The following is a 27,448-nucleotide window of genomic DNA, read 5'->3' as shown; positions in this document are numbered from 1 at the left end:
AATTAGGTCACGGGAAATAACTTAAGTCCTCTCCTTATAACTTGAGTTATTTTTGGTTCCAACTATAGCTTATATATTTGCCGCAGCCTATTTAATTAGCAACGATCGCTAGCCCAGTTGGTCCGTTGGGCTTTGCTTGAAGCCAGAGGTATGTGCTTCGATTCTCAGTCGCGCCCCTTTTTCTTCAATTTATTTCAAACGTTCCAGCTACTGCATATATATATTTCGCTCCATATAAGGTTAACAAAAATCGTGTAGCTCAGCTGGTTGGGGCCAGTTTTGCTTGGGTCAGTCCAAACCGAGATCGTGGGTTCAAATCTCACCTTCAACATTTTTCTTTAAAACTTCTTTCTTTTTATAACCCTACTAAACGACCTCCAAAAATTACGTAAAAATACTCTAAAAATTCCTAAAAATCTCTAGAATATTTTAAAAGTATTTCCAAATATTTTTATGGACTTTTAGAACTTGAAATTGGAAAAATTGGGTCGTTACACAAAGACATCAGTTTAAATATGTCAAACTGTTATCAATGGAGTTAAAAGACAACAGTGACAAATTGATGTTAATTAACATTGTTCGCTAAAAGACAACGGTTTTTAACCGTTGTCAAATCGATGTCATTTGCAAAAAAGACAACGGTTTTTAGCCATTGTCATATACAGTTCAAAACTGTTGTTGAAGAGCCTAGGCATACGCTCAAAGACAACGGTGAAAAACTGTTGTCTTTGAAGGAAAAGACAATAGTTTTTCACCGTTGCAAAAATGTTGTCTTTGCCTACAAAGACAACGGTTAAAAATCGTTGTCTTTGGGCACCCCTTTTAACAACACGGCCTTTAACAACAGTTCAAAATGACCTACGACAACGGTGAAAAACCGTTGTTGTTTGACTTTTTTCTTGTAGTGATTATAGAGCTCTGAATCAAGTGACAATCAAGAACAAGTACCCCCTTCCCAGGATCGACGACTTATTTGATCAGTTGAGAGGGGCAACAATATTCTCAAAGATAGACCTGCGCTCTGGGTACCATCAGCTAAAAGTGAAAGAAAGGGACATACCCAGAACGGCTTTCAGGACCAGATACGGACACTACGAGTTTGTAGTCATGCCTTTTGATGTGACTAATGCACCAGCGGTCTTCATGGACTTGATGAACAGGGTGTTCAGAGAATACCTTGACAAATTTGTCATTGTATTCATAGACGACATTCTAGTCTATTCAAGAACCCCAGAGGAGCATGACACACACTTGAGGATAGTATTGCAGACCCTTCAGCAAAAGCAGCTGTATGCTAAATTCTCAAAGTGCGAGTTCTGGTTAGATCAGGTGGTGTTTCTAGGTCATATAATTTCTAAAGAAGGTATCCAAGTGGATCCAGCCAAAATAGAAGCGGTCAACAACTGGAGTAGACCCAAGAACGCCAGGGAGATAAAAAGTTTCCTCGGTTTAGCTGGGTACTACAGAAAATTTGTGGAGGACTTTTCCAGGATAGCCTCTCCACTAACAACCCTCACCAGGAAGAACAAGAAGTTTGAATGGTCAGATAAATGTGAGCAGAGTTTCCAAGAGCTCAAAAGGAGACTGACCAGTGCTCCCATTCTGACAGTCCCAGAAAGTGACAAGAGCCTTGACATCTACAGTGATGCTTCCAAGATGGGCCTAGGAGATGTACTCATGCAAGAAGGAAAAGTTATAGCTTATGCTTCCAGACAACTCAAAGATTATGAGAAGAACTACCCCACTCATGATCTTGAGCTGGCAGCTGTGGTCTTTGCACTGAAACTCTAGCGACACTACTTGTATGGAGTCCAGTGCAGAATCTTCACAGACCATCAGAGTTTAAAGTATTTCTTTACCCAGAAGGATTTAAACATGAGACAGCGTAAGTGTCTAGAGTTGGTCAAGGATTATGATTGTGAAATCCTCTACCACCCAGGTAAAGCTAACAAAGTGGCAGATGCACTAAGCAGAAAATCCAGTGCATCCCTGATGTCCTTGTCATCATTAACACTGCCACTGCAGAAGGAGTTGTCAGATTTCAGACTTGAAGTTATTTATGGGCAACTCTCTGCATTGACCTTAGAGTCAACCCTGCTTGAGGATATACAGAGAAAGCAAAGTGAAGATCCAGATATCCAAAAGATCAAGCAAGGGATACAAGAAAAGGGAAATTCAGAGTTTCGAGTATCAGATAGTGGAATCCTCTACCAGGGGAACCACCTTTGTGTCCCCAATGACGAAGAGTTGAGAAAGAAGATTTTAGAAGAAGCTCATAGTACTCCTTACTCCATGCATCCTAGTTCCACCAAGATGTATCAAGACTTGAAACAAAGGTTCTGGTGGTCTGGACTCAAAAGAGATGTTGCTAATTATGTCAGTACCTGCCTGACATGCCAGAGAGTCAAAGCAGAACACCAGAGACCAGGAGGAATGTTACAACCCCTCCCAATACCAGAGTGGAAGTGGGAAGACATATCCATGGACTTCATAATAGGTCTTCCAAGAACCACGAATGGATATGATGCGATATGGGTAATAGTAGACCGATTGACCAAGTCTGCTCATTTTCTAGCCATCAAGGTGTCCCACTCTATAGAGCATTTGGCACAGCTGTATGTTAAAGAGGTGATCAGACTTCACGGAGTTCCTAAATCTATTGTTTCTGATAGAGATGGGCGTTTCACCTCTCACTTTTGGGAGTGTGTTCAGAATACACTAGGCACCAAACTCAAGTTCAGCACAGCCTTCCATCCTCAGACTGATGGACAGACAGAGCGAGTAAATCAGATTCTAGAAGATATGCTCAGAGCTTGTGCACTAGATTTCAAGGGGAGTTGGTGCAAGTATCTATGCTTAGCTGAGTTTGCCTACAACAATAGCTATCAAGCCACCATCAAGATGACACCATATGAGGCTTTGTATGGCAGGAAGTGCAGATCACCCATTTGCTAGCAAGAGGCAGGTGAGAGAAAAGAAATGGAAGTAGAGCTGGGCATTCAGACAGAGCTGATAGATGAGACTACTCAGGCTATTCAGAAAATCAGACAGAGAATTGAGACTGCCCAGAGTAGACAGAAGAGTTATGCTGACACATGCCGTAGGTCACTTGAATTTCAAGTAGGGGATTCAATTTTTCTCAAGGTTGCTCCTATGAAGGGAGTGATGAGATTTGGCAAGAAGGGCAAATTAATTCCTCGCTATGTAGGACCCTACCTGATCATAGAGAGGATTCAGAAAGTAGCTTACAAACTGGACTTACCACAGGACATGTTGGCAATACATAACGTATTTCATGTCTCCATGCTAAAGAAGTGTCTCCACGACCCTAGCCAAGTGATTCAGCCTCAGTCAGTACAGATCCAGGAGGATCTTAGCTACGAGAGCATACCTACACAGATAGTGGACAGAGCAGTCAGGAGACTAAGAAACAAAGAAGTGCCACTAGTGAAGGTTATCTGGCAGAACCAGAAACACGAGGAAATTACTTGGGAGCGTGAGGACAGTATGAAACAGAAATATCCAGAGTTATTCTAAGTTCAAGGATGAACTTTTTATAAGGTATGGGGGATTGTAATGACCCAATTTTCCCTATTTCTAGTTCTAAATGTCCTTAAAAATATTTGGAAATGCTTTTAAAATATTCTAGAGATTTTTAGAGTATTTTTATGTAATTTTTGGAGGTCGTTTGATATTTTTACTAAACGAAAGAAATTTCGACAAAAAAATTGTCCAAGCCGAGGTTTGAACTGGAAACCTCGTGTTAAGCAGAGATTCGCTTAACCAACAGACCAGCCGAACTTTTCTTAAGTAAACCTATATCGAAATATATTTAAGGTATAGTTAATAATGAAACCCGAGTAATAAAAGAGAACTTAGGTTTTCTTCTTACTGAACTGGAAACCCTTCGCTCCTCTCCTCTCTCGCGATGGCGCTTCCCCTCTCGGTCGGAAACGAAGCCACACCTAGGGCTTGGACTCCGGCGGCCGGCGAGCACCCTTCTCCGCGAGTTCTTCACAGATCCGAGCTCCTCTCGGTAAGGTGACCGCGCGGGTACAAGAAGAGGCCGAAAGCTTGCAAGTCTCCGAACCCTAGAGCCTCCTTCCTCCTTTGGTTGTAAGTCCAAGCAAATCACAGTAAGTTGCTACTCACCTGTAGTAGGATAGTTCCGGATACCTATTGCTTTGGTTTTCGAATTTTCTGTGAAGTTGTTGCTTGTGAAGCTACTGCCATGTTTTTTTCTACCGTGAATTGAGGATTTAGATTCTTGTTTTCTCCTTAATTTTATTTCGAAGTATGCTGTAAGAACTAGGGTTTCAAAGTAAGCTGCCATAAGTTTAATAAAACAGGGATTTTGTGTGGTTTAAGCATGTGGTTAGATTTTGTTTTTTTTACTTCCAGCCGTATGATTAGCATCTCATATTGGGATTTCCTATTGGCTGTTATTTGAATGGGCACAACCGGCTCACATGGAGCCTTGCAGGTTTTATCTTGGTTGCCAAGCAATGAGCTGGAGATGAGCTAAATTTTTAGCATGTGTGGTTGGGCTTCTTGGTTATTGCTAGAAACAGAAATAGTTTTTATGTTTGTAATGTCACAGTATTTGATTTTCCCTTGCTTGCGGATTTTACTGTGCCGAGTAGAATTATATGCTAGGGCTTTTCCTTCCTTGCTCTGTTTGTCAAGTCGAACAGTCATACCTAATTGCATGAGAATTTTGAGTTTTGTAATGGAGATGCTTCAATTGTAACAGTCCGAACAACCCTATAATTCTAGCACATAGTTCATGTTTTAAGCATGCTTTTAGCACATCAGTGTTGTATCCCTGTACATCTACCTACTGCCCATAAATTCCAGCAAGTTTGTTTTCCTTTTTGGGCCACGCAGATGGGCATAAACAACCCTTGATCTTTAGCATTTCAAGTTTAGGTAATCTTGGTTAATTAGTAGGCATGATCAGTTTCCCTTACCACTAGATATACACGGGGATATTTTCTAGTTTCCTTTGCTGTTAGAATATCATGAGCAGAATTTTAGTGCAGAATTTTAGTGTAGTTAGATCTCTTTGTATGCAGAATTTTGCATTGTAGCTTAGTTCTTCCTTGCTAATTCCATGCACATGATTAGTTTTAAGTTTGGTATTTTAGCCTTGGATTTCCATGTTTCTGAACATGAATAACCTTTGTTATTTAAGCATGCAGTTTGTATTTTACTTTCTATTAGATGAGTAGGAATAGCCATGAATTTTGGTGGAAGTGTTTATGTGATCCATTAAACCTTTTGAGGATTATGAGAAGCTGTAAGTAAGAAAAGACCAAGATCTAAAGAAGAAAATATAACAAGTAATTCTTTTAAAGAGGCTAGTACCCGACTTCCGAGGTTGTCGTTAAACAAATCCAGGTGACCAATTCCGAGGTCTTGGCCCTGGTAAGACCGAGGTCTTTACCCTCATAGCTAGGACTGGAGGCTCGCTAACCCAGTCTCTATTAGAGAGCGCGCATTTTGGTACTAAGCCTGGGCCCAAGAAAGAGAAGAAGAAAGTTAAATCTTAATTTCAAGTATAAGGCTATAAGTAAATGAAACAAGTATCACCTATGTTTAGAACTAGCAAAGTTTAGCTCTTTAAATTCTAAGCATACCGTATTAGTTTTCATTTGCTTTCCTTATGAGTTTATTGAGCATGATTAGCTTTATTTCTAGCATGCAGATTTATTCTTATATCATGAGTACGTAGATTTATTCTTATATCATGAGTATGCAGATTTATTCTTATATCATGAGTATGCAGATTATTTTAGTGCTTTGCTATAGATGAGCATGTGTAGCTTTTCTTTTTAGCATTTTAGTTTTAGCATCCTTTGCTTCTTATGCACTTCGAGTTTTTATGAGATAGTTTAGTACTTACTAAGCATTTCACTTATAGATTTATTTTCCTCCTACTGCAGATAAAGGAAAAGTTAAAGTGTAAAGAGGAAGGCGACAAGGAGGATGTCTGATGGAGGTGTGTGATGCCAGGACTATGGAGAGATCTGGGAAGCTTTGAGTTTTCATGTTTAGTGGATAAGAAATAGTTGAGTTGTACTTTATGGTTTATGTTATTTGAGATTGTATTTTTATTCCTTGTTTTATTGAGTTTATTCGTGTCTTAGGTTGCATGCTGTGATGAGTCTCTGTGTAAATAGTAGTTATTTTAGTGTTTGACACTTATTAAACTGCATGAGTGTTTGACATATGTTCCAGCCGCCTGTGGCTGATGTATATAGTGTTTGTATTTAAGATATTGTCACATGTACAGGGGAGATGCTGCCAAAATTTTTCGGTAGGGACTCCTCACGGGGCAGTTAAGTAGAGTTAGTAGTTAAGTAAGGGTCATCCTTAGAGAGTAGTATAGTGTAGTAAGAAGGGTGGTCGTTGTACTTTTAAACTTAGCTTAAGCATTATCTTTTCAAAATCATATTCTTCAAACTTTTTGAAAACTTTCTGAAAAATCATAGTTTCCAAAATACTTTGAATATTCCTTGAAAATAAAATTTTACTTAGAGAATTTCTTTGAGAATTTCCTTGAAAATTATCTAAAAATATTTTTTGACCTCAGCTTCAACAAGGATGCTTGATAAAAACTCTTTCCAAATATTTTTGAAAAGTATTCTTGAAAGAAATTCTGAAAAATTTTTGCAAGCATTAAAACTTCTATATCATGGTATTGCAAAAATACTTTAAGTCTTGAAATATTTTTTGAGAGATTTTACTTAGTGCATTCTTCAAAATTATTTTGAAAAAGATACTGCAAATTTACTCAATGTTTTAATGGAATGAGCCTGTGAGGGAATACCTTAGGCATATCTTGAAAATATTTAAAAGTATTCCATCATTGTTGGTACAAAATTTAGGGATCTTTAGCAATTAAAGCCATTTATGAGGGGTTCTTTTTGTTGTATGACAAAAAGGGGAGAAGAAGGGTTTAAGTTAGAAATCTAAATCTTTTTGAATTGACCTAACTTAAACATATTTGTCAAACATCAAAAAGGGGGAGATTGTTGGTGCAATCGACCTCTAAGGTTTTAATGTCAGACAAATATGTTTAAGTATGCTTAAGTATGTTTGAGTATGGAGTTTGATCTAGGGAAGCGCTAGTTGTAGGCTAAGCAAGGGAAGTCCTAGTTGGAGGCTAGGCAAGGAGAGAAATCTCGGTATATCGTGGAAGCCAGGTGGATAGGTCTGGAGGACTTGATCCCTGGGTAGCTGAATATTGAGTCATAGTTGTAGGCTAGGTAAGGGAAATCTCGGTATGTCGTGGAAGCCAGGTGGATAGGTCTGGAGGACTTGATCCCTGGGTAGCCGAATACTGAGTCTTGGTGAGTGAAGCCAAGTGGATAAAATCCTAGGGGGTAGTAACCTTAGGTAACGAGAAGTCTTGGAGGAGTGAACTCCAAGCAAGGTTGATCGGATGGTTTTCGGTCGACCGCGTGCGGTTGACCGGACCAGCAGATCTCGGTAAATCTAGGTTTAAGTTTACCATTGTTTTCTGTATTACTATTATTGCTGTTGGCTAATATGGTATTGCAGAAAAAGTCTTAGTGGATCAGGTGATCAGACACTGAGCAGACAAAAGACCAAACATGTCTGGAGGATCATGTTTGGCAAGTAAGTTGAGGTATGCAACTAGAAGAGCGACAGTGAGGTCGGGTTCCTAAAGGGAACAACCTAAGGTTGCTGATCCAACTAAAGAAATCGGGAAGGTTTCCAAGTTGAGATTATGACATTCCTAACTGTCATACTCATGCATTATATATTACTGTGCTAACCTTTGTGTTGCAGGGATACTTTGCTTAATACTGTGTTGCAGGTTTTGTAACGACCACCCTTCTTACTACTATTATTCTCTAAGGATGACCGTTACTTAACTACTAACTCTACTTAACCGGTGTGATTAAAAATCACATGGAAACCCTACCGAAAAATTTCGGCAGAATCTCCCCTGTACCGGTGACCATAATCATTAATACATAACATAATATACACAGCCACAGGCGGCTGGAACACATATCAAACACACAAAAGGAATAACATCACCACGCAGTTTAATGAAATCAAATCATGCAAGCAATGAATAGAGGGAACAAAATAAAAACATACAATTAACTAACAGCGGAAGACTAAATGACTCATCTAATACATTCTTAATAAATGACAATCTTAATAAATTCCTAAACTAAGTCCCAAGGCTTCCATAGTCCTGGCATCACACACCATCCGCGCCACCTTGTCGCCTTCCTTGCTAAATCTTGTCTTTCCCTTTATCTGCAGTAAGAGGAAGTGTAGTCTATAAGCAAAATTTGCTTAGTAAGCGCTATCTAACTCACAAAAACTCGATGTGCATGTATATAAATAAAAACATGCTAAAACTGAATGCTAACATGTAAAGCTACTCATGCTCATAAATAGCAAATAACAGTAAGCTAACTCATGCTCTTCTAATAGTAAAGAAACATACTGAAAGGCTAAACATGTAAAACAAGTCTATACTATCATGCTAGCATAAAGAATTTAACTTACTGAATTCTAAACACTTTCTGATTCTTATTAAACTTACTTAAAAACTTATTCTTTTGTTTCACTTATTTAAACTTATTCTTTAATGCTCGTAAACTTTTGTAAACACATTGTTTTATTAGTTCAAAAGCTTATACTTATAATACTTCAAAATAATAATCAACTTCTTCTTGGGCCCAGGCGTAGTACCATCTTATGCGCGTTCCCTAATAGGTTGGGGTAGCGAGCCACCAATCCTAAAAGAGCAGACCTCGGTCTACCAGGGCCAAGACCTCGGAATTGGACACCTGGATTTGTTTAACGACAACCTCGGAAGTCGGGTACTAGCCTCTTCTTAAAAGTAAAATACTTATAATCTTAATTACTTCTTCTTTAAATGCCTTGGCATTTTAATAGGCACCTTGTGTGTCTAAAACCCCTAAAGTCTTGACTTTGGGATTTACTTAAGGCCTCGGCCTTTTCTTTCTTTTCTTTATATTTCTTATACTTTTCTTTAAAAGAATGCTTCTTACAAAACTGAAATGTTTAAACAAATTCTAACACTGAAATGCTTAAACAAAATCTGCATACAAGTTTAAACAGAAATCTGCATATTAAGCTTAACTAAAATCTGCCTATTAAGCTTATCTAAAATCTGCATACTAAGCTTATCTAAAATCTATACTATAAGCGCTTAATTAAAATCTGTACTATAGGCTTAATTAAAAATCTGTACTATAAGCGCTTCTTATGCTTCGAATTCAAGAAGAACAAAAGTCCGAAACTACTCCTACTGCAGGTGAGAAGCACTTACCTTCGTTTCCTTGACTCACAGCCAAAGGAGAAACCTCCTAGTGCTTCTAGGGTTCGGGTGAGCTCCCAATCCCGGCTCTTCTTCGTGCTCCCGACTTCCTTCTTGACGAGAGGAGCCCGATGGTACGAAGACTCCACGGAGAGGGGTGCTCGTCGGAGAAGCCCTAGCTTCCTCGGCTTCGTTTTCGCTCACGAAGATCGCCGACGCCGTCGCCCGAACAGCGCTGTCGCGCGCGCGAGAGAGGAAAGGGCGAAGGAATTAGGTTACGGGAGAGAAAAGAAAATAACTTAACCCCCTCTTAACTTGTCCTTTTATAACTTAACAATATTACATGTTCTTAATTATTCACGAAATAACCGCGGAACAGTTGGTCAGCCATGTTTGGACCAAATCAAGGGTTGCGGTTTCGAATCCTCCGCTGCGCACTTTTTCCCCCTTTTAATTATTTTTCTGTTACCAACTATTCTTTAATTCTTTAAATACCATTTGTTCCATATATTAAACAAAACTTGCTTAGCTTAGTTGGTTGGCTGACTTCGGTTAAGACTCGGGTCAAGCCCGAGGTCTTGGGTTCAAAACCCAACTTCAACATTTTTCTTTCTTCTTTTTTTTTTAAACTTCTCCTTCTTGATAAAAATATCAAACGAACTCAAAAAATTACATAGAAATACTCTATAAATTCCTAAAAATCTCTAGAATTTTTCTAAAGTATTTCTAAATATTTTTAAGAACTTTTAGAACTCCTAATGAGGAAAATTGGGTCGTTACAATCCTCCATACCTTATAAAAAGTTCGTCCTCGAACTTAGAATAATTTTGTGACTATTGTGGGGCACCGACAGCTTCTTCCTTAGTAAGAGAAAATACTCTGGCATTGGTTGGAACGGGTGGGGCTTCCAACCGTCCCTGACTGAGACAGGGTCCTTCTAGCGATGTTGCCATGTGGTGTAACTGTGCAGGCTCGTCTCTATATTGCACTAACTGTTGCTGAGGTGCTTTAAACTTGTTAGGACATGCTCTAGCTAGATGTCCTTCTTGACCACATGAATAACATCCAGTTGTACCCAAAAGACAGGTCCCTGGATGTACTCTTCCACACTTAGGACAGGGAGAAAACTTGGTCTGCTTGTTTGCTGGGCCTTCCTCTTGGCTACCTCCAAAATTCCATTGTTTCCTTTTGTTACCCTTGCCCTTCCAATTCTGATCACTTGACTGGGGTCCTTGATTCTCCACTGTCTTGTTTTTTATCTTGTCTGGCTTGTGTTGCTCTCGTTGTGCCTTGATGTTGTTCAAATAATGCTCAGCGACTAATGCTCTGCTGACCAGCTCTTCGCCAGTCTGAGGCTGGTGTGTTCCACTACTCACATTAAGTGCTATCATTGGTCTCAACATCCTAAGCATCAGTCTGACTCGTTCCTTCTCCGTACTTACTAACTCTGGGCAGATGCGAGCCAGCCTGTTGAACCTCTTGACTGCTTCTTCCACTGACAGATCACCTTGTCTGAATTCTATAAACTCCTCATAATGCTTGTTGGTGATTCGTTGACGAAAGAATTCTTCGTAAAACTCCGTCTCGAAGTCAGCCCAGTTCATCTGATTGACTATTCTCTTGTTCTTCACTCTTTCCCACCACATACGGGCATCTCCAGATAAGCAGAAAGAAGCACACTTGACCTTCTCGACTTCTGGCCAGTCAAGAAGCTCCATGGTGCTCTCCAGTGTCTTGAACCAAGCCTGAGCATCCCAGGGCTCAGTCGTGCCTGAAAAACTTTCTGGCTTCAGCTTCAACCACTGTATCAGGTAGGCTTCTTGTCTTCTAGGTGCTGTGGGGACTTCCAAGGTGGCTGGTGGAACCTCAGTTACCCCTGGAGTTTCCACATTAATAGTTGGAGGAGTGGGAGGGACTGGCTGCTGATTCGCCATCAGATTGACGATTACTTGTTGCTGCTCCGCCACTTGTCTCTGGAGTTGAGCAACAACTTCAGAGAGATTTGGTTCAGCCACTCTGGGCTCTTCGTTCTCTTGTGCTCGGTCCCCAGTATGAACGGTACGGGGACGTCCTCTTCTTGACATCTAGTTATGTAGAGAAACTTAAATCGTCCCCTACGTTTTCTAGACATATATATGTAAACAAAAGAAATCAAGAACTTCTATCTTACTTAAACATTTCTCAGCAAATACTCTATACGGCAAATAATAAGAAAAGTACAAAAGAAAACTTAAATACTTTCTTACTTGAAGACGGCAAGGATGGTGCTGATGTGTGATGTTGGAGAATGGGAACTGCTCTGATACCAACTGTAACGACCACCCTTCTTACTACTATTATTCTCTAAGGATGACCGTTACTTAACTACTAACTCTACTTAACCGGTGTGATTAAAAATCACATGGAAACCCTACCGAAAAATTTCGGCAGAATCTCCCCTGTACCGGTGACCATAATCATTAATACATAACATAATATACACAGCCACAGGCGGCTGGAACACATATCAAACACACAAAAGGAATAACATCACCACGCAGTTTAATGAAATCAAATCATGCAAGCAATGAATAGAGGGAACAAAATAAAAACATACAATTAACTAACAGCGGAAGACTAAATGACTCATCTAATACATTCTTAATAAATGACAATCTTAATAAATTCCTAAACTAAGTCCCAAGGCTTCCATAGTCCTGGCATCACACACCATCCGCGCCACCTTGTCGCCTTCCTTGCTAAATCTTGTCTTTCCCTTTATCTGCAGTAAGAGGAAGTGTAGTCTATAAGCAAAATTTGCTTAGTAAGCGCTATCTAACTCACAAAAACTCGATGTGCATGTATATAAATAAAAACATGCTAAAACTGAATGCTAACATGTAAAGCTACTCATGCTCATAAATAGCAAATAACAGTAAGCTAACTCATGCTCTTCTAATAGTAAAGAAATATACTGAAAGGCTAAACATGTAAAACAAGTCTATACTATCATGCTAGCATAAAGAATTTAACTTACTGAATTCTAAACACTTTCTGATTCTTATTAAACTTACTTAAAAACTTATTCTTTTGTTTCACTTATTTAAACTTATTCTTTAATGCTCGTAAACTTTTGTAAACACATTGTTTTATTAGTTCAAAAGCTTATACTTATAATACTTCAAAATAATAATCAACTTCTTCTTGGGCCCAGGCGTAGTACCATCTTATGCGCGTTCCCTAATAGGTTGGGGTAGCGAGCCACCAATCCTAAAAGAGCAGACCTCGGTCTACCAGGGCCAAGACCTCGGAATTGGACACCTGGATTTGTTTAACGACAACCTCGGAAGTCGGGTACTAGCCTCTTCTTAAAAGTAAAATACTTATAATCTTAATTACTTCTTCTTTAAATGCCTTGGCATTTTAATAGGCACCTTGTGTGTCTAAAACCCCTAAAGTCTTGACTTTGGGATTTACTTAAGGCCTCGGCCTTTTCTTTCTTTTCTTTATCTTTCTTATACTTTTCTTTAAAAGAATGCTTCTTACAAAACTGAAATGTTTAAACAAATTCTAACACTGAAATGCTTAAACAAAATCTGCATACAAGTTTAAAAAAATCTGCATATTAAGCTTAACTAAAATCTGCCTATTAAGCTTATCTAAAATCTGCATACTAAGCTTATCTAAAATCTGTACTATAAGCGCTTAATTAAAATCTGTACTATAGGCTTAATTAAAAATCTGTACTATAAGCGCTTCTTATGCTTCGAATTCAAGAAGAACAAAAGTCCGAAACTACTCCTACTGCAGGTGAGAAGCACTTACCTTCGTTTCCTTGACTCACAGCCAAAGGAGAAACCTCCTAGTGCTTCTAGGGTTCGGGTGAGCTCCCAATCCCGGCTCTTCTTCGTGCTCCCGACTTCCTTCTTGACGAGAGGAGCCCGATGGTACGAAGACTCCACGGAGAGGGGTGCTCGTCGGAGAAGCCCTAGCTTCCTCGGCTTCGTTTTCGCTCACGAAGATCGCCGACGCCGTCGCCCGAACAGCGCTGTCGCGCGCGCGAGAGAGGAAAGGGCGAAGGAATTAGGTTACGGGAGAGAAAAGAAAATAACTTAACCCCCTCTTAACTTGTCCTTTTATAACTTAACAATATTACATGTTCTTAATTATTCACGAAATAACCGCGGAACAGTTGGTCAGCCATGTTTGGACCAAATCAAGGGTTGCGGTTTCGAATCCTCCGCTGCGCACTTTTTCCCCCTTTTAATTATTTTTCTGTTACCAACTATTCTTTAATTCTTTAAATACCATTTGTTCCATATATTAAACAAAACTTGCTTAGCTTAGTTGGTTGGCTGACTTCGGTTAAGACTCGGGTCAAGCCCGAGGTCTTGGGTTCAAAACCCAACTTCAACATTTTTCTTTCTTCTTTTTTTTTAAACTTCTCCTTCTTGATAAAAATATCAAACGAACTCCAAAAATTGCATAAAAATACTCTATAAATTCCTAAAAATCTCTAGAATTTTTCTAAAGTATTTCTAAATATTTTTAAGAACTTTTAGAACTCCTAATGAGGAAAATTGGGTCGTTACAGGTTTGGCCGGATCAGTCGACCGAACTAGAGGATCGGTCGACCGAACCAAGATGACTCAGCACAGATCAGTTTAATCAGCAACGATCAGATGCAGAAGTAAAATACACTGATTGGTCGACTGAACCCGAGGATCGGTCGACCGAACCCGAGGATCGGTCGACCGAACCCGAGGATCGGTCGACCGAACCATCAATATTAAAGGCACAGTAAATGCAGATCACGACAAATCTCGACGAACAGGGAAGGAGCCTGTTCGGTCGACCGAACAGAGGGATCGGTCGACCGAACCATTGAAGTCCAGTTAATGCAGAATATCGAGCCAGCGTCGGACTCTAGCTGGAAGGGATCAGAGCTGGTTCGGTCGACCGAACAGTGAGATCGGTTGACCGAACATCCATCATACCTATAAATTGAGGCTCGAAGTCAAAGGCCAGTGAGAACTTTCTGATCAATTCTTGTGCTACTCTGCAAGCTGCTCACGCTACTCATCTTCATCAGCTCAGCAAGCAACATCGTCCGGAGTACCGACCTAAGCTTCATTTGCAATACATTGTCGGTATAATTTAATTAAAGCTTGCTTTGTACTTTTATTTAAGCAAGATAGTAGGGTGTTACTATCTTGCTCCATTGTACGATTCACTTCTTTCCGAGGACGTCGGAAAGAATGATTATAGTGCTTTGCCCATCGGTGCGGTCAAGGACCGCGAGCCTTCGAGTAGGAGTCAAGCTAGGCTCCGAACGAAGTAACCGAATTGTATCTCTTTCTTATTTTCGCTGCACGACTTTGATTTCAAAAGGGTAAAAGAAAAAGTTTTAAACGCGTGATATTCACCCCCCCTCCCTCTTTCGCTTCAAACGATCTATCAGCATGCATAATAAGAAAGAGAAGAGAGAGAAATGACAAAGAAAAGAAAAAAGAAATCAATTAAATTTGTCAGGAGGGTAGAATAGGAAGACCACTTAAAAAGGTACGCCATTTGAGTAGTATGCTTGTTTTGGTAAATTCAAAAACCTAAGTGTGTCTTTTGATAAATTGCCGTTGACTAACCTTCTAAGAGGTTCCCATTTCACTTGGCTTACACTCTTGTAATCCTACGCAAAGATATAAGATCGAGTTTAGTCACTTACTACAATAAAAATTCTAGTGTCTTTTAGTAGAAAGCTTCATACAAGGATTGTATGAAGGAATTATGTAGACAAACACTTCATCCCCACAATGATGTTGCACAAAAGTGAGAAACCGCCAAGATTAAAATCACATGTAATCTATTATAGTTCATATAGATTGTACGTAGGTCTTCAATCTTGTCAATGCTCTTTATATTCAACCCTCGAGTTCATCTCATGTTGGATCCTTAGTACTTGGAATGCGCCAAGTCCTCCAAGTTTATTCCACGTGCCATCTTTCAGTATTCATCTACAATTCCACTTTTGGTTGAAATTTTCTAGAGTCCATCTCGCTAGAAGTTGTCTAGACGCTGGGATCCTCCTAGACATCCTTTGTCGACCGCTTCAAAGTTCACTTCATCACAAGTCAATAAGGTTATCGAATTAGCAACTGCTCCATGCTTCCGTTGTATGTCTAACTTCACTATATTACGAGTTATAATCATCTATAATTTATCTATTCTGTATTGATCTTGAGATTAGTCATCTTTTTTCCAACTCATTGTAATTCTAACTTGTCCTCGGGGTTATATTGTAACAGTAAGGCATTCAAGTTGTCATTTAAACATCTACGGTTCGATCCCTAGCTATGACGTATTTGTAAGAATTTTTCTTCCAAATGGGACATACAAATAAGGGACGAGCACTTCCCGATTTATCCTAGTGGTCAGTAGAAAAATTTCGTAGGATTAAATCCTTCATTCCAAGACTAGCTGGAATTATCATTTTTTTTTTCTCATTATAAGTGTAGCTTGGCATGAATTTTTAGTCTCCCGAATGCTCCAATTCATCTTTTATTGATCACCTTCGAGTCTACCTTATTACAAACCTTTGAGTCACTGAATTGATCCATCCAACTTGATTGTGTTAAGTCATTCATCAAAACAACTAGACCACGTTAAGTCGCAAACTCTCCAAGCTTAATGCGTACTGATCCTGTATGAAAGCTGAAGAGATGACATACGTGCTGAGACTAGTGGATTAGTTATTGACTGGGAGAAGCCTTTTTACTCCACGGAGAGACTTCCTTTCGATACTGTGCAACTCAAATGAGCAAACAAAACGTCAGCACCCAGAAACTATGGGGAGTCCCTGGTGAAGGCTCTCCGACGCTCAAATCAGTATAACTTCAGACGGGTGAATGAAGAATAGTAGAGAATGTTCGGGCAAGAGTAAGCTTCAGATATTCAGAGAATGTACATTGCGAACAACGAGAACCTCCTTTATATACTACCTCTCATAATCTCCGTAACCATAAGGTGGCTAAGAATATCAAAGGTTGTTGAATAATGGAAAGTGTACAACCTAGACAATATGCAATAATTATCCAAGGAATTTTCCATTTATCCATATATATACATCTTTTGTCATTTATAACTTGTGTCCTTGTTGTTAGGACCAAAAGTAACTAGAGGGGGGGGGGGGGGGGGGGAATAGCTCGTCGCGCTTCGCTCTTGCTCGGCGTTGCTTGTTCCTTCAAAGATGTGCAGCGGAAAATACAGAAACAAACACACAACGCTAACACGGTTGGTTTTACTTGGTATCCACCTCACAAGAGGTGACTAATCCAAGGATCCACACCAACACACACACCCTCCACTAAATAAAACTCTCCTTTGTGGTAACTACCAAGGGCGGAGAAGCCCTACAATACTCAATACAAGAAGAGAGGGAAAGGATACAAGAAATACAAGCTTACAAGCTTACAATGAGTACAAAACCCTAACCCTAGCTTCTCTTCTTGGCTTTGATCCGCCTCTTGACTTGGAGAGCTTCCAAGATTCTTCAAGAACTGGCGATCTGAGCTTTGTGAGCGCTGTGGAGGAGTTGGCGAGAGCTCTGGAGTGAATCGGAGAAGAGATGCCGACGACATCGAACGCCCGGCTTTAACCAGCGCCAACGGTCGGATCCCGATCGATTCAATGTTCCCAATCGATCGGGAGGCTTTGATCGATCCACGGATCGATCCGAGCCTCTGCTCGAACGGCGGATCGATCCACGGATCGATCCGGCGCTTATTGCGCAGCAGCGTCCCAATCGATCCATCGATCGATTGGGACCTCCGGATCGATCCACGGATCGATCCGAGGCTCTCGGGACAGTGCGGATCGATCCAGCGATCGATCCGGATCTGAATCGATCATCGACGATCCGACTTGATTTTGTCCAAAACCAAGTCCCAAACCTCCCAAACCAACATCCGGTCAACCTTGACCTGTTGGTATGTCATGCCTAGTCACTCCCTTGACCTGCTAGGACTCCCTTACCAAGTGTCCGGTCAATCCCTTTGACCCACTTGGACTTTTCTCTGTGCCAAGTATCCGGTCAATCCCTTTGACCTACTTGGACTTTTCTTTCATGCCAAGTATCCATCAATCCTTTGACCTACTTGGACTTCCCAGCACCGGATGTCCGATCATCCTTGATCCATCCGGATTTTCCTGCCCGGCTTCACTCACGGGACTTTCACCTAGCTTTACTCACTAGGGTTTTCCATCCGCTAGCTTCACTCACTAGGACTTTCACCGGCTTCACTCACCAGGATCCATCCGCCTAGCTTCACTCACTAGGACTTTCACCGGCTTCACTCACCGGATTTCCATCCGCCAGCTTCACTCACTAGGACTTTCACCGGCTTCACTCACCGGTTTCCATCCGCCTAGCTTCACTCACTAGGACTTTCATCCACTCACCAGGTTTCCATCCGCCTAGCTTCACTCACTAGGACTTCCTTCCGCCTGGCTTCACTCACTGGACTTGGCTTCACTCACCGGACTTTCATACTGCCTAGCTTCACTCACTAGGTCTTTCATTTTGCCTAACATCCCAGTTAGGACTTCCCAGTCAAGTATCCAGTCAACCTTGACCTACTTGACTTTTCTTCAATCAATATCTTATTGTCAAACATCTAAACCCAAACCAAGACTCAGCTTGGTCAAACAGGTCAACCTTGACCTGAGGGATGTTGCACCAACACTTGTAACACCCAAAAATTCTCAAAATAAATTTTAGAAATATTCTATTATTTTTCTAGAATTTTAGAATATTTTTATGAAATTTTTGGAGTAGCAGAAGTAACAAAATTAAATAAACACGTAAAATAGCCTAAGCGGGGATTAAACCCGAGACCTATGGACCCTATGACCTATAATGTGACTTTAGTAACCAAGGGGCCCTAGCAGGGGTGTGCTGAAAGAAAAAGAGAGAAATTATATTTATGATTGAGTAGGGATGTATTAACCACTTAACATAAATAGGGAAATTAAGTGGAGATTTATTATTTGATCGACAACTTTCCCCTCACCCTCACCGCCGACCTCTCTCTCTCTCCCGCACCCTCTCGGCACACAAATCCCAAGAAACCTAGGGTTCCATCCCTAGGGTCATAGGAGCACTCTCCGGCGACAACTCCGGCACGAGGACGCTCCCCTCCGCGAGAAGAACGTATAGACGTAAGAAGATTGCCAAAGAGATCTTCTTCTTCGGAAACCTAGCGATCAGATTGTAAGGAAACTTAGCGCAGGATGTAAGTAACCCCTCACCTACAGTATAAGTAGCTAATTGTATGAATTTATGTCCTTAGTTCACTCTTATGTTCTTAGTGCAATCATATGCAAAGTTAGAGCACACCAGATGCTTGATAAAATGTCTAGTACAATTATATGTTACAGTAGGCATTTTAACGGCTCAGTTAAATGCCATAGACGCATTTTAAATAGTATACTTAGCTTTGCTTCAGTTTATATGGGACTACTGTCCAATGGGTGGGCTCCCATAGTCGCCTCTAGGTTCAGATAACCTAGCTCTAGGTTTAGATAACCTAGTAAAAGCAAGATAAGATAAATCAGTTTATAAACAGTATTTTACTTTTATCAGTGGCACTGTACTGGACTCTCAGTTGTTCTTGGGTTGGGCTCCCATAGTCGTCCCTAGGTTTAGATAACCTAGTAACCCTACTCGATTCGGGACTAGCTACCTTGGGCCTAGTTAGGGATGCGCGCATAGCAAGTACAGTTGACGGGCTCATCAACAACATGATTAGTATGTTTACCTATTTATATAAATAGTTTTCAAACTTCACAACCCAGATATGTGAATACAGCTCAGCTTCAGTTTAGTTTTCTTATTGATATAGCAAATAGCTTTATGTTCAGTCTTTGATTGCCATGACTTGTATGTCAATATGCCATGTTTTAGCATGTTCAGCATGATCATCAGCATGTGTTTCAAAAAGCATCCTTTGAAAGTATGATTTCTTCGAATGCATGTTTTGTGAGGTAGATGGTTCTTACTAAGCTCCCAAGCTTATAGTTTCATTTTTCCTTATATTGCAGATAAAAGTAAAGGGAAGATGGATTAGTGGAGGCTGGAGTTCAATGCGACCAGATGTGTGTGAGAAGGAACTTGGAATAAAGACCTTGGAGACCAGTAAGTTAAAGGAATTAGAACTCCTTATAGTTTATTTTCTGCACCTTTTGAGTGTCTAAATGTTATGAATTGTGAAGGTATGCCTTAGGTTATGCCTAGACTTTTAGTTACCTTGATGTTAGATGGTAAGTTATGAATCATGACCTGTTTAGTAAAAGTTTGGTGTTTATTAGTTGATACATCCATGTTGTACACGAAATTTCTGAAATACAGCAGAAATCAGAGCTCCAATCGATCAGTTGATCGATTAGAGGGTCCCCAATCGATCAGTCGATCGATTGGGAGATAATCTGTCGCGTACAGAGAGCTATTGAATCAATTAGCTAATCGATTGGCCATGGATCGATCAGCCGATCGATCGGGAAGTGATCTATCACGTACAGAGAGCTGTTGAATCGATCATTAGATCGATTGGACAGACTGGATCGATCATCCAATCGATCCAGAATTGACCTCCGTGTATAGTAGCATATTGAATCGATCAGTGGATCGATCAAATAACTCCAATCGATCAGCCGATCAATTGGAAAGTTTGATTTCATCTAGAAGTGTCTGATTTCAACTTTTCGATCAAACAGAAAGTTTAGTTTACCCTCTTTAGCATATATACAACTTCGGAAGTGTATTCTGAATATAAATTCCAGATTTTATAGCAAATAGTAGAGAGTTTTTAATTAGTTCAGCTTTTCCGCACCGTAATATTCAGTGATAGCCCAAGAATAGTTTAGCATAATGTAACCCCTGGCCTTACAGCCTAGTCAGTAGAAGGCAGGTCGTTACAGAGTGGTATCACAGCAAGTTCCATACTTCCTCCACGCACACATTAGCATTGAACCTGCAGCTTCCAAGTAAGACTATCTCTCACTTTATTTATATTTTGTTTGCTTTCATGTTTATAGATAACTAAAGCTTGTTTATATATGACAACATCTAACATGATAATAGTAGTTATGTACCTATGATTGTATTGGTTATGTATGCCCTTTATTTCCATAGAAAATGGTATGAGGACACCCAGCTAGAAAGACACCAGCTACTGAACCTCAGCATGAGGTAGGCAGCTCAGTGCCTCCCCCAGACCTTATAGCAGTAGTGGCTCAGTTACAGAAGCAACTAGCTGAATAACAACAGGAAATAGCCACCCTAAGGGCTAATCAGCAGAACACTCCCACTGCCACTCCAGAACCTAACCTAGCAACCCCAATAGTGATAGAGGTTCCACCAGTCCAACCTACAGCATCAGTAGCCCCAGCAGCAGGGGCAAGGAGAGAAGCCTATCTGATCCAGTGGCAGAAAATCAAGCCAGAGAATTTCTCAGGCACCAGTGAACCATGGGATGCGCAAGCCTGGTTCAAAACACTGGAGAGTACGATGGAGCTTCTGGACTGGCCAGAACATGAGAAGGTGAAATGTGCCTCCTTTTTCCTGGCAGGAGATGCACGTATGTGGTGGGAGAGAATTAAAGTGAAGCGCCCGGTGGACCAGATGACATGGGCCGACTTCGAGAGAGAATTCTTTGAGGAGTTCTTTCACATGCGGGTCACAAACCGCCACTACGACGAGTTCACTGAATTTCGTCAGGGCAACCTTTCAGTTGAGGAGGTCGTGAAGAAATTCAACAGACTGGCTCGTCTATGTCCCGAACTAGTCAGCACCGAAAGAGAACGAGTCCGGATGGTGCTCAAAATGCTAAGGCCGGAAATAGCAATGAACGTGGCCAGCGACGTTCATAGGCCGCAAACTATTGAAGAACTAGTAAGTAGTGCGCTGATCACTGAGCACTACCAGAATAATATCAAATAGCAGAAGCAAGCCTTCTCAGAGTCAAAAGGCCAAGGAGGCTCAGGTACTCAGAAACACCAGGGCCACATCTCTAACTGGAAAGGGAATGCCAGTAACAAACGTAAACCAGGGAGTTACTCAAAAGGAGGACCAGCTAGTAAACAACCTAGCTATCCCAAGTGCTCTACTTGTGGGAAATTCCACCCCGGAGTTTGTCGCAAAGGCACACGAGGATTCTTCGAATGTGGCCAGGAAGGACATATAGCTAAGCAATGCTCGAACAAGACCAGTATTCCCCTACCACAGCCGATTCAGTACGCAGACAAGCCAGCACAATTACACCAGATGCAGGCTGCTTTAGATGTCCACACATCAGCCAGGGCAGACTAGAAGCCCCCTTAGCCACGACGAATGCGAGGATCTACTCACTCACCAGAGAGGACGTAGCGAATGCCTCAACAGTTGTTACAGGTCAGATCAGTATTTTACAATAAAGTGCAACTGTCTTATTCGATACTGGAGCAACCCATTCTTATATATCCAAGGCATTTGCCGAAAACTTAGCAATACCTTCAGATGCACTTAGTGGTTAGTTTCTGACAACATTACCTTTAGGAGAAATCATGGCATCCACGCACTGGCTCAGAGCAGTGCCAATTATTATAGCAGACAGAGAACTCTTTGGTGATCTGATAATGCTAGACATGACTGACTATGATGTCATCTTGGGAATGGACTTTCTGAGCAAGTACGGTGCCTCCATAGAGTGCCATAAGCAGAAAGTTGTATTCCAACCTGAAGTAGGAGTGCAGTTTGGGTACATCGGAGAACCAAAGAGAAAGGCTAAGAAGTTTCTCTCAGCTTTGAAAGTACAGAAACTATTGGATTCAAGATGTACGGGGTTCCTAGCACATGTAGTCAATACCAATCACGACAAGGACCAAAAGCTAGAAGAGGTCCGAGTTGTAGGTGACTACCCAACAGTCTTCCCTGAGGAGTTATCGGGTTTAGCACCAGACAGGGAGATTGAATTTGAGATAGAACTCGTCCCCGACATGAATTTCATTTCCAAAGCACCCTACCGCATGGCTCCAGCAAAACTAAGGGAACTTTAGAAGCAACTACAGGAGCTGCTTGATAAGATAAATCAGTTTATAAATAGTATTTTACTTTTATCAGTGGCACTGTACTGGACTCTCAGTTGTCCTTGGGTTGAGCTCCTATAGTTGTCCCTAGATTTAGATAACCTAGTAACCTTACTAGATTCGGGACTAGCTACCTCGGGCCTAGTTAGGGATGCGCGCATAGCAAGTACAGTTGCCGGACCCATCAGCAGCATGATTAATATATTTACCTATTTATATAAATAGTTTTCAAACTTCGCAACCCAAATATGTGAATACAGCTCAGCTTCAGTTTAGTTTTCTTATTGATATAGCAAATAGCTTTATGTTCAGTCTTTGATTGCCATGACTTGTATGTCAATATGCCATGTTTTAGCATGTTCAGCATGATCATCAGCATGTGTTTCAAAAAGCATCCTTTGAAAGTATGATTTCTTCGAATGCATGTTTTGTGAGGTAGATGGTTCTTACTAAGCTCCTAAGCTTATAGTTTCATTTTTCCTTATACTGCAGATAAAGGTAAAGGGAAGATGGATTAGCGGAGGCTGGAGTTCAATGCGACCAGATGTGTGTGAGAAGGAACTTGGAATAAAGACCTTGGAGACCAGCAAGTTAAAGGAATTAGAACTCCTTATAGTTTATTTTCTGCACCCTTTGAGTGTCTAAATGTTATGAATTGTGAAGGTATGCCTTAGGTTATGCCTAGACTTTTAGTTACCTTGATGTTAGATGGCAAGTTATGAATCATGACCTGTTTAGTAAGAGTTTGGTGTTTATTAGTTGATACATCCATGTTGTACACCAAATTTCTGAAATGCAGCAGAAATCAGAGCTCCAATCGATCAGCCGATCGATTGGGAGGTAATCTGTCGCGTACAGAGAGCTGTTGAATCGATTAGCTAATCGATTGGCCATGGATCGATCAGCCGGTCAATCGGGAAGTGATCTGTCACGTACAGAGAGCTGTTGAATCGATCATTGGATCGATTGGACAGACTGGATCGATCATCCGATCGATCCAGAATTGACCTCCGTGCACAGTAGCACGTTGAATCGATCAGTGGATCGATCAAATAACTCCAATCGATTAGCCGATCGATTGGAAAGTCTGATTTCAGCTAGAAGTGTCTGATTTCAGCTTTTCAATCAAACAGAAAGTTTAGTTTCCCCTCTTTAGCATATGTACAACTTTAGAAGTGTATTCTGAATATGAATTCCAGATTTTATAGCAAATAGCAGAGAGTTTTTAATTAGTTCAGCTTTTCCGCACCGTAATATTCAGTGATAGCCCAAGAATAGTTTAGCATAATGTAACCCCCGGTCTTACAGCCTAGTCAGTAGAAGGTGGGTCATTACAGTCATTGCTGAGGCTATTGAAGGAATATGCTATTATAAGTGGTCGGCTGATGAGAGATACAATAATCCTTGAGTAAGGTTCCAATAGAATATTTTCTGACATGTGGTTGTTATTCTGATAGGTTAGAATTCTCTGCTCATGTTTTCTGCTCAGTATATCCCGACCGGCCTATAAGGTCAACTGTTTTTTATGTTTGCCCTCGTATTAAGCTTCTTTGTTATGTATTGAATGCCATTAGAAATCCATTCGAAAAATAATATGTTGCATTCAGTGTATTGGAAGTCCGTTCAAGAAGTCATATGACGAACTGCGGGTGCTGGAAATCCATTTGTCTAGTCCAACCGTCATTTTGTCTAGTCGGTCCTACATAGAGAGATTTATGAAGCTAAGTGTCTTAAGTCCGACCGACCTTTTCTTTGGTTGGACATGCACAGAGAGATTTATGAGGCTAAGTGCCTTAAACCCGACCGACCTTTTATCTGGCTGGATAGATATAGTGAGATTTATGAGGCTAAGTGCCTTGTGCCTGACTGACCTTTTATTTGGCCGAGCAGGTATAGAAGATTCTTGGAACCCAACGCCAAACGTTCTAACGTGTCTTTAATTTCTTTAACTTGAGGTTTCAAATTGGAATTTTCTTCCTCAAGTTGTTGGACTTGAGTTGAGTTTCCAATTTGAATTGGCTTAGCCAAAGAACTTGAGTTAGTCACTTCCTTAAGGGTTGTTACCTCCTTTTGGAGTGACTTGACCCGGACGTTGAATTTAGCTAATTTCTTTAACAAATAAGAAACTAAATTTTCTTAATTAATACCATAAATAAGAGAGCTGCCTCCAGACTCCATAGAGGCGCCCTGGACACTGTTCATCATGGAAGTCGAGTTCTTTTTACATCCTGTAAGATATGTTAGTCCACAAACCAACAATATATCCTACAAAACAAAGTTAGCACATAAAAATAAATTAAAAATAAATGTCTGACAGTCTTTCTAGTTCTGACTTCAAATTTTTTTCGACCGGAAACCCTAGGTTGAATTGATGCATACTATTCCCTCTTTGGGGAATGCGTCATCACCTACTCCACTTAGGAGAGTTCACCTGTTGCCAGACCGGTCCTCTAGATCGACTTGACTTTTGCTCATCATCCAAAGCTTCCGGTCTTCATGCTGGACGCCCGCTTCATGACCCGCCCAGACTTCCACCTGGTTCGCGACACCAGGATTTCAACCTAGGGTTACCACCCCCTAGGATTTTTGCCTGAAGCTTCGACCTGCCAAGACTTCCCGCCTAGGGTTACCACCTCCTAGGACCTAGGGTTACCCGCCCTTAGGATTTTCCACCTGCCTAAGTTCACCTAGGACTTTACCTGCAAGCTCATTCAAACACATCAGATAGCAAAATAACTTAACTTGAACCCTTTGACATAATCAAAACATCGGTTTGATCGTCAGATGCTTCCCGCATCAACACATGGCTGGTTGAAGGGGCCTTTAGCCCAGTTGAAGGTGCCTTTTTCCTGAAGACCGCAAAGGCGCGCGGAGGTGCTTCGGAGGCACCTTCAAGTCCCTTTGAAGGCACCTCTAGCAGTATTTCCATCCTTTTTTTTGCTCTTCTGTGGGTCCAATGCCTGGGTGATCGCGACCATCCGGGATAGGGCTCACCCGAACCCATTTCTCGGTCTTCTCCTCGAGCAGGTTTCTACTCTGACTTATCGTCCCTTGGAACATCATGCACATCCTTCTCATCCATTGGTGTACTCTTCTACAACACCTTGTCCCTCGGATGCACCGAGCCCGTCGGCTCCCTTCCGGCACCATCTTTCTTGCTACCTGCATCTTATGCTCAACTTCTTGTATTCCTAAGCTCCTGCACACTTAGACACAAGGATTAAAACATAACAGGACCTAACTTAACCTGGTTGATCACATCAAAACTATCACAGGGTTCCAACATATCACAGTATTATCTTTTAGAAAGTAACAATGCAAGCATAATTAAAATATACAGACAGTAGAAATAGATGTTGAAGTTCGTCGGCACTTATCGGAGTAGTAGATTGAACGTGAAGTTGAGGTGTTGAATGATAGAAGCAAGAGTAGAGTAGATCAGAGAATTTGCACCATAGAAGTTGTCCATAGGCTTATATCTTGGGGTCCTTTTATAAGCCAAGTTCAGCCGACCAAAAAGCCCTTCGGTTGACTAAACCTCTATCGGTCAACTGAAATCCTTCTCTTCCTTCTTCGCCGAGATCTACTCTTTGCGTATTTATGAGCAATTAATGTTTAGTTGACTGATCCCCTTGATCAGTTGATCGATCGGTGTAGTTTCCCTGTTCATCGAGATTCTCCATTAATGAGCCTTTAATTGCATTTAATGTTCAGTCAACCAATCCCTGGGTACAGTCGACCGATAGGAATAGCTTCCAACTTCACTTCTGGTAGATCTGATCTGTGCCACGTCAACTTAGTTCAGTCGATCGATCCATAGGTTCAGTTAACCAATCAGGCTGGTTCTTGCAAAATAGTGTTAAACAAGATATTTCTACAAAATAAAGTTAGCACAGTATAATGTATGAATAGTAAGATGCATGAGTAGTATTTGACAGTAGAACTGTCTTGATCTCAACTTTGAAATCTTCCTAATTTCTTCAGTTAGATCAGCGACCTAAGGTTTGTTCCTTTCTGGAATACGACCTCGCTGTCTCTCCAATTGCTTACCTTAACCTACCAAACATTAGTCCTCAAGACTTGCTTGGACTTTTCTGCTTATCATCAGATCGGCTCACCAGGACTTCTTCTTAATCTTTGGTCCTCTAGACCTATCGAGCTCCCCTACCAAGTGTTGGGTCCTCTTGACCCACTTGAGCTTCTACCTAGCATCTATGATCTGATAAGACTTTCCCGGTCGAGTAAACATCTTGCACACTTCATTAACTTGTTAGATCACAACAAGATTTAATTTAAACCTTTGACAATATCAAAACTCAGGTTCGATTCTAGTATAACCTACATCAACAATCTTCCCTTTTTGATGTTTAACAACTATGGTTCATAGTTAAGTTTATAACATATGTAAAGATAAGTATACAAGCATTTTTAACTTAACTCTCCTCCGGAGTCTAACAACTCCTCCTAAATTTACTATCTCTCCTCCTTTGATATACATCAAAAATAGGGAAAATACAAACAACAAGTTTGAGTTATTTAAGTATTGTAGTTAGACAAATTTGGAGAAAAAAATGTATGAAAATATGATCCAGAAAGAGTTAGGTTTAAAAAGTTAATCAAGACCTCAATTGAATAGACTTTGAAAATATAAAGTAAATATGCTAAGACTTTTGAAACCAAGAGTTAGGTTTTAAAAATTTGTTGTTGAGAAAATAAATTGTTTTATAAAGAGAATTTTGAAACCAAGATGTGAAATATTTGAAAGAAGTCCAAAAACATAAGTGTAGAATATTAAATTTGAAAATTTAAGTTTAAAAACAATAATATTTTGAAAAATACAGTAAATAACTTTTGAAATATTTGAAGAAAAGAAATTTTAAAATGAAAAAATTGTTAGCTGAAATTTAAAATCAGAAAAAGGTTTATAAAGATAAATTCTGAAAATATTTAAAAATTTTGTAAAGATAAATTTAATATAAGTATAAAAATTATAGAGTTTAAAGATTTTTTTTTAACTTT

Source organism: Zingiber officinale, chromosome 5A, assembly GCF_018446385.1.
Source record: "Zingiber officinale cultivar Zhangliang chromosome 5A, Zo_v1.1, whole genome shotgun sequence".
NCBI classification, from domain to species: Eukaryota; Viridiplantae; Streptophyta; class Magnoliopsida; order Zingiberales; family Zingiberaceae; genus Zingiber; species Zingiber officinale.
Note: the sequence above shows the minus strand (reverse complement) of the source record.